Source organism: Eucalyptus grandis, chromosome 10 (genome assembly GCF_016545825.1).
Source record: "Eucalyptus grandis isolate ANBG69807.140 chromosome 10, ASM1654582v1, whole genome shotgun sequence".
Classification (NCBI taxonomy): domain Eukaryota; kingdom Viridiplantae; phylum Streptophyta; class Magnoliopsida; order Myrtales; family Myrtaceae; genus Eucalyptus; species Eucalyptus grandis.
In genome coordinates, this window is record NC_052621.1 from 23,927,784 (window position 1) to 23,940,468 (window position 12,685).

The 12,685-nt window shown below is 38.1% G+C and overlaps 1 long non-coding RNA gene across 1 annotated transcript; it reads left to right on the forward strand.

Moving 5' to 3' along the window:
- The first annotated feature begins 11,359 nt into the window (after positions 1-11,359).
- On the forward strand, positions 11,360-12,475 carry LOC104423811. Its single transcript, XR_005546909.1, has 3 exons — positions 11,360-11,803; positions 11,906-12,119; positions 12,213-12,475. It is a non-coding gene; the product is annotated as an uncharacterized LOC104423811 (long non-coding RNA).
- The last annotated feature ends 210 nt before the right edge of the window (positions 12,476-12,685 follow it).

Consider the following 12,685-nt stretch of genomic DNA (forward strand, 5'->3'; position numbering starts at 1 on the left):
TGCTTTTGTGATATGATTGGTAAGATTCTAATTCCCAAGCTATTTTTTCTACTTCAAGAATTAAGTTTCCCCTTCTTTAAGTGACTAGTGATCTTTTATTAACTTAATTGAATCTTTTAAGTTTTTGTTAGTCATGATTATCACACAAGCTAAATATCATTTTTTTTTTCTTTTTTTGGGTCTGAAGCTGAATATCATTAAATGCTGGATTTAAAAAAAAAATTACAGCACTCAATTAGATAATCAAATAGGCTTAAAGTGTTATATTAATTCCATTCATTAAATGCAAAAAGACAAGTTAAATCAAGTTAACTTGCGTAAGAAATTAGTTCTCCTTTAGGAAGGGTATCCATTATTTGATAGTGATGAAACATTGTAGTATTTACTGTAAAGGGATTGAATTTTGCGATTCATGACTTCCACGGAAAATTGTTGTGCTCATAAAAGTTAACATATAGCCGTACCAATAATGAGGAGAAAATGTAACTATGACCACGAGATCCGCTATCATTTTCCAATGAATAAGCCAATCAGTACGATGCAAGGTCGATTGTGTCCAAATTCTCATTTGCCAGTGATTTAAAAAAGGAAAATGAAAAACTCATTTCCCTATTTAGGGTAAGAAAAACACACACATCATAGAGTCAAATTTGTGGATTTTGTTTAGGTATATGTTTGTTTTGTTTATTCTTTAGGAAAATTATCTAATCAATCCTAAATTTATTATGTGAATGTCACTTTTCAATTTTGTCAATTTAATTATAAACTTTTGAAATTCAAATGTATTCATTTCGATCAATTTTATTAGAAATAAGTAGTGTCTCAGTCCAATCATCGCTAGTCGTTTTGCGCGGAGTGCTGCCACATCAGCGATTCTTGGCAAAAATTGTCTTGAAGGATTATATTGAAATTTTGCGCAAATGTTATAACTAAATTAGCAAAATTGGAAAATGTGTAACTGAATTGACATCAATATTATAAATTTAAAACTGATTGGGTAAATTTACCTTAATACGGTTTTTTTTTTTTTTTGTCGTAAGTTTCCCTTACTATTTAAGCTTCTACAATAATGATTTAAAAAAATAAATCTTATGATTATGCCTTTTGCTATAGCTGAGTGTCTGTTTCAGATTAGGGTTTACTCGTGGAGGAGCAAGTAAGCATTGAGTACTTTCGCTGGATTAATTACTTATGATGATTGATTTTATTACCTTGAAATTATGTCTGGAAACATGTTTTATGTGAACTTAGGCATTTTGAACTTTATAATCTAATTTTCAAATATCAATGTGGTAAAGAGATAATTATAATCAAATTTTAATTTAAAACAGAAGAACTATTCTAAGGCAACGGAAATAAAAAAAAAAATTTACTACAATGCCGAGCCAGAAATATAACCTAATGCGATAGAAAAATTTACCTAAAGCAACAAGTGTTTTGTTACCTATGGTGGCCATTTGGCATGAAAATTAACTGAAGCCGACAAATTTTTGTCACCATAGACTTGACAATATGTCATATTTCCATCACCTATTGGCAACCCATGGCAATGAGAAATGAGTTTTGTCATCCTTGGCCAGACCATCTTATTATGTCCCTTTCGGTTTTCAAAGGTGATAAGTTTTATTGTTCGTATTCATATACATTTTGACATAGGTGAAAGCGACGGAGTAACAGATTGACCCTTTCTTCTCTACGGCGTCTCTCGCTCTCTTCCCCTCCCAACACCCGTCGGACAAGCTCACACCCACACGCCCAACACCACATAATCCATTTCATGTCGGAGGCCGTCACAACCGTCGCCCAACCTCGAAATCCGAGGTTTGGGTGTCTTTTTACAGACCGTAGAGATGTAAAATATAGGTTTGGAAATGTTATGATAATTCTTGACTGGAGATTAAAGCCGAGGATGATTCTTACAATTTCCCTTCTATTAGTAGCAACTCTCCATGGCCAAGCATACCTCGCAGTGTCTCCCATCCTCGGTATTATCCATGCCCCCTGTCTCTACTCGACCCAGTCAAAAAAATACATGAAGTTATTAATATTATTTTTTCTCGTTTTGTTTGGTGGGCAAACGGGAGCAAAAGTCGGACTGTCCATCACGTTTGGCCCATGCTCGCAGACGGTGTTTCTCTTACTCTTCGTCCAAGGAATGGAAGAGTCAATCCATCGTCCTCATGCCCACCTACCACCTCCTTTCAATTCTCGCATCCCCACCATCTCTTCGCCTCTACTAGCGAGGGCAATTCCCGTCAATTCAAGCCCGGTCGTAGTCGTCGAGTCTCATTGGCCATTCGATTTCTTAACCCTCTCCTCTCCGCTCTCGCTATCCTTCGATGCGATCTTCCATTCGTCTGATGCGGTTATTGTAATCCTATGAAAGAGTGTATCGACACTTGTGTCGAATAGGATCGAGAGGAGGTAGGACAAATCGCACAGCCACTGGTGATGCATTCTTTGATCCTATGATGTCTCTAGTATCCAATCGAAGTTTCGACAACAGGATTTTCATACGTAAATGCACACGAATGAACAGAGCCCGATGAATATCTACGCATCTAAACGGCATATCCATTGCAACATTAGGATATGCAGCGAACGAATAGAATCCGGTGAACATCAAACCGCATATCCATTGTAACATTAGGATATACAGTGGATGAATGAAGAATTCGGTGAATATCTACGCATCTAAGTCGCGTATTCATCGTAACATTAGAATATATAATTAATAAATGGAACCCGGTGAACCGCACGATTATCATCCTCGTGATGTCATGATTGCGACATTAAAGGCTAATGAAATTGCAATATGGCGGGGGGATATACGAAGAAGGGTCGAGAAAGCTGGAGAGCGGACCGGTTCAAAAGGAGGGGGGATCGCTTCACCTACCCCGACGGAAAGCGACGTAGGGAGCAACCACGACTCACCAACCTACCACCAAAAAGCTAACCCCTATCTTTCATGTCATGTTCTAGCTACCCCCTCCCTTTGATCATCGCCTTCGTCGTGCATTCGGCCACGTCAACGCCATCTCAATAATGTGATTATTTCCGCACGAAGAAAAAAGAGAAATTTCGTGACCATAAATTATTGCGAGAGGAAGGAGAAATTGTCATTGACGTCGTCCGCCCGTCTTGGTGAATTCCTTGTTTTTTTTCTCTTTCTTTTGACCCCTTTTTGGGCCGGACATTTACGGGAGTTCGTGTTTTTTTTTTTTTTTGTCAATCCTACTCTATTCCTATTCTACACTCACTCTCAAACATTTACGGGAGTTCATGTTGGTGTACTTAGGCAATGAGATCTCTTTGGGCTTTGCATTTATTTAATTGCATCGAAGAGAAAAAGTTCCGAGAGAGCAACGTGGATTTAACATCATTTACACTTTGGATTTTTGGGATTCATCTCACGTTACCGAAAACCCAGACCCTCGTTGTCATAATCTCGGTTTAGCGAGTGCCCCCGAAGACACAGGATTAGCATATATCATATGGATTCTTGAAAGAAAAAACAAATCAATAAATGCGTTAGAAATTGCAAAACCAACTTAATTGATTGCTTGATGAGTGCGCTCTTGCACCACCCTTCAACAAAATCGAAATTCAAAGTAGCCGTAAACAGGTGATCAGATGCCGCTTGTTAACAAAATCATTTTCCAAAATGGCCGAAATCTATGGCCATGGGACCATGGCCGCACGTCCATTTAGATATAAAGGCGAACCGGCCTATGCTGGTTAAGTTTCTTTTCAATACTACGGTACGTAAAATATCTTTGATGGATACTCGTTCGCAAGACCAGCTCTGACGCCGTTGCCAATGCATTGATTGCTTATTCTAATCTTTCGCAATTTGAAATGGCCGCTTTGATTGCGAATTGAAGTGAAATCGCCGGGACCACACCACATAGAAAACAAATGTGCAGTTAAGTGTTATCTTTTTTTCTTTTTTTCTTTTTTTTTTTTGTTTTTTGTGGACAGGAGGAACTGGTATTCAGCCTACAGTTGCGCCGTAATTAAGTGTTATCTTTTGTTCCTTCACTTTCGCGCTGAAAAAGCACACTTGTCCTCTTGAATTGCAATTCTTCAGCATTTTCATATGGCAATTTCACGACAGAAAGAGCTTCTCTTTCCTTTTCTTTTTTTTTTCTTTTTTTTTCTCCATAGCTACTTAGTACATGAAGTGTCTTCTTAATTATACGTAATGAGGTTTCTTGAATAGCCATTTCCACAATTTGATTTGTAGTGAACATTTTCCTTCGGTGATTGCGAAATAAATTATTTTGTTGTTGGGCTTTTCTTAATTAGGCTCCATTTATTTTGCAAGAAATGAATAATTTGAAAAATATTTTGCTAAAAATGGTCGCATGTATTGTTTAAAATAATTCGTTCCTAAAAATGTTTCCAGTATAGATAACAAAATATTTTTGAATATTTTCATAAATGACAAAATTAGTTTTCATTCATTCTTTTTTGTAAAAGATAAAAGTAATCATTTTTAAAAAATAATTTTTAAATTATTTATTTTTTGCAAAATAAACGGAGCCTTATTATCGTTTTTTTTCGTCCTCTCTCTCTCTCTCTCTCTCTCTCTCTCTTTATAACCATCATTTCTCACTTTACTTGCTATGTCAATCCTCTCTAGAATCTTATTAGACACCATAGTGTCTCTCTCTCGCATCATTCCTTTGCTTCACTCATTGTGTCAATCCTCTCCAGAATCTTCACATCACTCATTTATCTTACTTCAAAGACACCACCCCCCAACCATTGGGGGTTCGCCCCAGTGGCCACCCTTCCAACTTAGAAGGGGAAGGTGAGGGTTCAAGTCCTCACATTCTCAAGGGGGATTGGGGTGGGAATGATTTCATTTCAGGAGTGGGTTTCAACTCCCACGTCCTGCAAGGAGGTAGAGCAAAAGTCTGAGAGTGAGTGTTAGAATAGGATTAGAGTAGGACCGACCGAAAAAAAAAAAAAAAAAAAGACACCACCCCCCTTCTCTCTCTCTCTCTCTCTCTCTCTCTCTCTCTCCAATCAATCGCACCTCACGTTCAATTTCGCCCCAATGTTCACCCAATTCAGGAAATCATATCGAAATCCTAAACATATTAGAGTAATACAAAGCACAAAATCGTGTGTTTTAATGAAGAACGGAATTGACTTTCCTTTCCGTAGAAAAGAGTATCTCAATTCGATTGTTATTCAGTGGCAGCAACTTCACATGGTAGATGCTCCGATTCCTATGTATTATGATACCTAATAGTCGCTTTTTCTTTCTCATGCATATAAGCATTCTTACATGTGACTTAAGCCCGAACGAGTGATAATTGATTTCAATCATTCAACGCACCGTACTCACTCTTTGTTTTTGGCAATCATTCAATGTGTTCAAGTATGATCATACGAATATGCAGTTACCTCTCTCTCACCATCATTTCTCTCTTTACTCGCTATGTCAATCCTATCCAGAATCTTCCTAGACCCCATTTTAGCGTCTCTCTCTCTCACTAACCATCATTTCTCGCTTGACTCGTTGTGGCAAACCTCTCCAAAAAATACTAAACGTATTACAGTAACCACAAAGCACAAAATCTTGTGTTTTAATAGAGAATGGAATTGGCTTTCCTTTCCATAGAAAAGAGTATCTCCATTTCTCCAAGAATTTTTGCCGAACAAATGCAAATTTACATTTCTCAATTTGATTGTCCATCAATGGCAGCCAACTTCACACGGTAGATGCTCTGATATCTATGTTTTATTTGATACCCAATAGTCCATTTTTCTTTCTCCTACACATGAGCATTCTTACCTATCATCTAAGCCCGAATGAGAGGCAATTGATTTCAATCATTCAATGTGTTGTACTCTTAGTTCTTTGCAATCACTCAATGCGCTGGACCATGATCATATGCCTTTCTTTGTCTGTGTAGATGGGCATGTGTGGCATCCCTAGCTTAACTTACTCGATGTATTGTTTGTTTTGACCCGTCTTATTTCAAGTCTCGTGATTTAGTCCTTTGGACGTACACATAAACGCTCACCACAAAGTTACCCATAAAAATTTTTGTGCTCTCACCTAAACGTAATTAATATTGGAATTTTAAATGCTATATGATGTTATGTCAAAAACATGTCTTTTCATTTGATTTTAGTTTTAAACATAAAATTTAAGAACACTCTTCCTGTGTTTGGCACGAAATGTTTCAATCTATTCATGCCCTCTTCCCATTCTAGAAGGCTACCAAAAGTTGCTCCTTATTTGGATCCTCTCATTCTAGCAATCACTCCCCATGTTGGCTGGGCCTCCCCTGTGGTGGGCGACACAACCCTTGCCCAAGCAAGGTTGTCCGACCATGTCCTGTGACTAGTCACATGGAAGAAGAAAGGCAAAAAAAAAAAAAATCAGAAAAAGATATTAAAATATTATTAAAAATGGTCAAAGTTAGTGCTGACAGTGTCATGTAAGTTGACCAACGTCCATGTCAGCAACGCCAATCAAAATTAGTCTAAATGATTGAATTTGTACTACATTAAAAGGTTTATGACTAAATTGTCACATTAAAATGTTTAGAAATAAATTGACATCAATGCAAAACGTTCGTAGTTTTTTAACACTTTTCCCGACCAAGTGGTCACATTTGAACTGTCGGATTTCCTTGCACATATTATGGGACTGAACTAATTTATCAAGGGTAAATGAAAGAGGTAAGAAATTATCACATTTAAAAGCTGGAGATCTTTGAAAAATTTTGAGCTAATATCTTTATTATTCTCTATGTACCAGGATAAATGCAGGAACTGGATAAAATAGGTTTTCGAATCTCGGATACAATATCTCCTAGAGATATGAGCAAGTGATTCAAACACATGATTTAACAAATCCTAAACCTTTGATGAAAAAAAAGAGTCGAATAATATCAATGGCCAGTATCCGACGAATAATAATCGTACATTTCTGAAAAATAGACAAAGTGATAATTATTAAGTGTCCGCAGAACATTAATTTTAAAATCACATGAATCTCCCATAGATTCTAAATGTAAAACATTTCTTCCCGAATTTCATCTTCTGAAAAAAAGCCAAACCACATTCTTTTACGTTTAATCCTTTTACGCGTGGAAACACGCATGATACGTGATGAATGCGATGTGCTCCCGAACCCTAAAACTTCTGGGGAGCTGCGAGTGCTAGCTCGTTTGGTAAAAAAAAAAGAAAAAAAGAAAGGTGGATGAAGAGAATTTGCCAGTACCAATTCTGTTTTTAGGAGCTATTTTTAGACAATTTGGCCACGACCAGCTTAAATAAAATAATTGCAGAACAGCGAAGTTACGCATTGATTAAGTCCCAATTGATCGGATCATCTCTGTACCTGTTCCGTTTACTTTCGCATCGATCAGGGATCACGTCGGACATAAACGTCTATTGATGTTAACTCTCGAGCTTGAACCGGTCTTGAGATCTAGAGACGAAAGAGTCTGGATAATCACAACTGCCAGTTTCGTTCGTCATCATGAAAGCAGACGTAGAAAGAAGGAAGTCTTCGACGTTTTTACTATCTACACGTGAATAATCGTCTTTGACTGTAGCTTGCAGGGAGAAAAAGAAAAAAAAACCCTTTCCTTTCGGAAACTCAGACGAGTACAGATGGGAGTCCCACCTTCTGACGAATGGAAAGCTACTGTTCCAACACGTGATATCTGTACATCATCAATAACGTTGTCGCATTTGAAAGTAAAGCATGTATGTAATAACACCAGGCGATCCCAGAGGACAGGAGGCCATGAATTGGAATCTGCTTGCGGTAGTACCATGTGCATCTCGCCTGGATGAATGGCTTCTCAACCTCTATCTCACTGCGTTTTCTGGTGACGAAGTCGGTCTCTCCCTGCCCTTTCCGGTTTAGCTAGATGTTGAGTGTTTTTTTTCAGGCTATTAGAAAAATTACAATAATCTGGGTTTGAGTTCCCATGGATGGATATCATACCGGATTTGCTGCCATCTATTTCCAGAATTTGGGATCGATCTCAATTGACCAAAAACCCGAGCACTCGTTATCATAATCTCATGTTAGTGATTGCCCTAGAAACATGTGTTTTGCATATTTAGTATGAATTCTCAAAGAATGGATATCTAGAAACTGCAAAAGTATTTTAATAAATAAGTATCTTTGATGCACTTGCTAACTTCACCGGATCTGATTTTTACCAACGGATTAATGGCTTATTCTAATTTTTCCATGTAAATAGCATGCTTTGATTAAGCAATATTAAAGTGAAAAACCGTGACTTCGTCAGGACCATAACACATAGAATACGTAAATAAAGCAACCTTCAGCGATCGGTGGGAAATAGTAGATCTGATTTGGAGGTTCCATAGGAAAATTTATGCAAATCTTTCGTTTTTGCAGGGGTTTAAATCCTCACATTCTCGGGAGGAATGGGGTGAGAACGCATAAATTTTTCGACTCCCAAATCTTTCGTTTTTGAGTAGGAATAGAATAGGACTAACAAAAAAAAACTTTAACGTTGCAAAGTACACTTGCAATTTAAATGGGAAACAATAAGTGTTAAACTGGTATGCACGATTAGAATGAGCAAATAGTGCATTAATTAGAGGAGAGACATCAATGATGGGGCAAGTTTCGCTAGTCCAATTGGCTTAAACCTAGACGTTAATGCACACTAGAAAAGAGTAAAGAGTAATTTTATATAAAATGTGACCAGAGATCATGGATAATTGTTTATTAGTATTTAAGCTCCGATTCTCTCGCAAAAAATAAATAATTTTAAAAATATTTTCTTAAAATCGACTATTTGTATCGCTGATAAAAATGAATGAATGAAAAACATTTTCATCTTCTACAGAAATATTTAGACATATATTGTTGTCAATAGTAAAACATTTTTCATTGACTAATTATTTCCATAAACCATATTTAGAAAAATATTTTTAAAATCATTCATTTTCCGCAAAGCAAATGAACAATAAGAGCTACTTGTGTACACGAAATGTCTTCTTGATGATATAGAATAATAGTTTCTCCAACGGCCATTTCCACAATTTGTTAGGTATTGAAGATTTTCGTCCAGTGATTGCGAGAGAAATTATTTCGTTATTGGACTTTTGTTATTTCAGAGTTCATTCCCCATCCTCGTTAGACCGAATAGTCACATTATGAATTATCGAATTTCTTTCTGTGCTTGAGCTAATTTATCCAAGGGTAAATGAAGAGGTAAGAAATTATCACATATAAAAAGCAGGAGATCTTTGAAACATTGCGAGCTCGTATCTTTGTTATTCCCAATGTACCAGGATAAATAAGGAGGTGAATAAAATAACATAGGATTCAAATCTTGGATCCAATGAATCCTAAAGATATGATCAAATTAATTATTCCCCCATACATATGCATCAGCAAAAGCATGTGGTCCTAATATTATTCTACAAATGGAAGAGTTTGTGATTCAAACACGGGATTTAACGGATCTCGATTATGTCCTATTGACCGCTCGCCAATAAAATTCCTATTAAGAGTATATTCATGCCGGCTTGCGCATGGTTCAAGCAGGCTTCACTTTCGCAAATGGTTGTTTATATCTCTAAAATGTAGAGCAAGCCTTACACCATCTCCTTTTGATGAAAAAGAAGTCCAATAACATCTATGGCTAGCATCCGAATAACAGACAAAGTGAGGATTAGAAAGTGTCCATAGATTCTAAATCTAAAACATAATTTCCCTAAATTCAAGTTCATTTTCTTGGAATAAGTCAAAACCATATAATATAAATTCTTGGTTTTCCCCACTTTTAGGTGTGGAAAAACATAACTTCTGGAACACCGCGAGTGCCAGCTTGTTTGGAAGAAAAAAAGTGGATGAACAGAGTTGCCAATGCCGATACATTTTTTGAGTAGCTTATATTTGACAATTTGGCCACGACCAGCTTAAATAAAATAATTGCAGAACAGCGAGGCTGCGTATTGATTAATTCTAATTTGATCGGATGCGTCCGTACCTGTTCCGTTTACTTTCTCATCGATCCGGGGTCACCATTGAAAAAAGTCGACCCTCGTGCTTGAACCGGTCGTGCGACCTAGAGGCGAAAGAGTATTGGATAAACATGGCTGCGAGTGGCGTTCATCTTTATGCGAACGGACCTTAAAAAAATGAAGAAGGGAGTCGGCTTTCTGGAGAACGAGAAACCATTTGGTCCAACACGCGATGTCCATTCATGGTCAACATCTTTTTCATATTGAAAAATGGATCGCACCTGTAACTTTCCTGATGAACTAATCTTGTGTCAGCTATAACCATTCATTTTATCCATTGCCCTACAGTGCTTGGACAAAAAACGTCATTTATAGACCATATTACCGAGAAATGAAAGACGCATCTCCATTCTCCATCACCAAGAAGCTTTATCGTCGGTGTTTGCTCCATCTTTTCGGCTATAGAAGTAACATAGACCATGCCATTCGCATGCTTGCTGGTTGTGGTAGTGTTATGTGATGAAGCTCATCTACCTTGGACCGATGGCTCTTGAATGGTGTCGAGCGATGACATCTCTATAAAATTAAATCCGAACGTACCACAGCTGGGATTTCAAACTTCTCGTAGTAAAGCTCAAAGAAAATTGTCAGGATGATCCTCTGACTCGTCTCTCCCTTGCCCCTTCTGTTTTCTTTTTGCTTTCGGCCTGCCCTTTTTGGTTATAGCTATTAGAAATTGAGTTTGTTCCTGAGCTATCAGAAAAAATTACAAGAAGGACGAATCAAAAGGACAGACAAGATCTAGGTTGGCGGCTCATGGGTCCAAAGAGCCCCCCACCCATCATTCAGAATGGGCTTGTACAAAATAGTTTTCCCATGTTGGAGTGGCCCAAAGATGAAACGACTACGCACCGAGAAGAAGTTGGTCATCTTTTCCCTTTCTTTTGGCCATAAGAAGTTAAAAAAGGAAGCAGCATTAAAAATAGGAACGTGTTTACTTCCCTAGATATTTCCTAGAAAAAGATAAGACACATCTTTGGCGGGTAGAACTTGCTTGTTCGTTTGCCTCTTTAGTGCTGAAGCGATACGTACTAGCAAATCTCCACGATCCCAATATAATAATCCACTGTAGATGCTCTCTTTAATCCTAGGGACCTCCGCTTTGCAAGGATACATCCAAGAAGTTGTTCCTTCTGTCTTGATTTACATTAGCCCATGAACGCGTACCTTCTGCTTCTGCCTGTTATAAAAATGAATAAGGTTTTCGTCGGGCTTACCAAGCATAGTTCTTGTTCTTGTCGTTATAATTTATCAAATATTCGGAGTATATCTTGTCAGGGACGTTTGATTGCTGCTATGTGCTGTGTTTTTGGCGGCAACCGTCTTCTGGCTCATTGTTCTCGGTGTTTAAATGGTACATCGACAACTTGAATTTGGCTCAGGCAACCATCCTTTGGCTTATTGTTTTCCAGTATCTTGACTATTCAAGTTTGGCTCTCTTCAGCTTTGTGATCGATACTGAAGACACGGATTGGTTGCATTAGGGATGGAGTTTTCAGGGAAATTCGGTAGCAGAGCGGGGTTACTTTGGCTTTCCTTCTGCATCCTTCTCGCACTTTCCTGCGCCAAGACTGAAAGTTGTGCTTCGTTCACCTTTCTTCTAAAAACTAACATGAAAAACATTTAGGACTGCCCCGGGTGATATTCTAAAATCCTGTCTTGTGTTCTGCTTTTTTTGGTGGTTTCAGAGCCCCTACAGAACGTCAATTTGAGTCCGTTCTGGCAGTGGAGGAGCGCGTACGAATGCTTGCAAAATGTACTCTCTGTTTTCTATTCCATGTCAAATTGCGATTACCCTCTTGATGTGTTTTTGTTGATTTGATGTGCGTGATGCGAAGTTGTGGATTGATGTGAACAGACATCGAGCAAATGTGTGGGCAAGAATCTGGATATGACGGGAAATATCCAAGTGACTGGGAGCGAACTGACGGACTATTGCAATGGATGCAAGCCGTGGACCATCGACGTGCTCAACTGCATCCATTCGGTTAAGAGGGACTTCTGGTTCAGCAACAACGCCACCATCAAGCAAATCAATGACTCCATCAACCAGGGCTGTTCCACAAAATCAGGTAAGATTTTCATGAAGAGGCGAAACAAACGCATCGAATTTCTGCGGATAATTCAGACCAAGAGACCGACGATTCACAATTTGAATTTTGCAGATATCGTCGTCCATGGCTTCCCAAAAAGCAGCAGCATGAGGAATTTCAGCAGGACTTACATGGCTTTGTTCTCGGCTTTGGCCTTGGCAATTTTCTTGTTTAGCACCTGAGGATGAGGAGGGAAAGACAAGCATGCCGGTAGTCAATAAAAACAGATTGCCCTCACACAAATAAGGAAGCCATGATACCCATTGTGTTTATATTAAAGCAAATTACAGACACGTGATATCAAATAAACTAAAGAGAGAAATTAGATCGACGCAGCAATCTTCATCGTCCTAGTTTTTGGTTTTTGTTCACAATTGCGAGTTTACTGCTTGTATGAGTACAAAATCGAGTGCAGGTATATAGCAATTGGTAATCCTCATTGCGTGATGCTCTGCTGACTCACGATCCCAAAATAGCAGCCAAGTGCTTTTAATCACAACCGAAGTTTATTCCACTGTCCGACTCTATTGAAACTACCGTTCTGA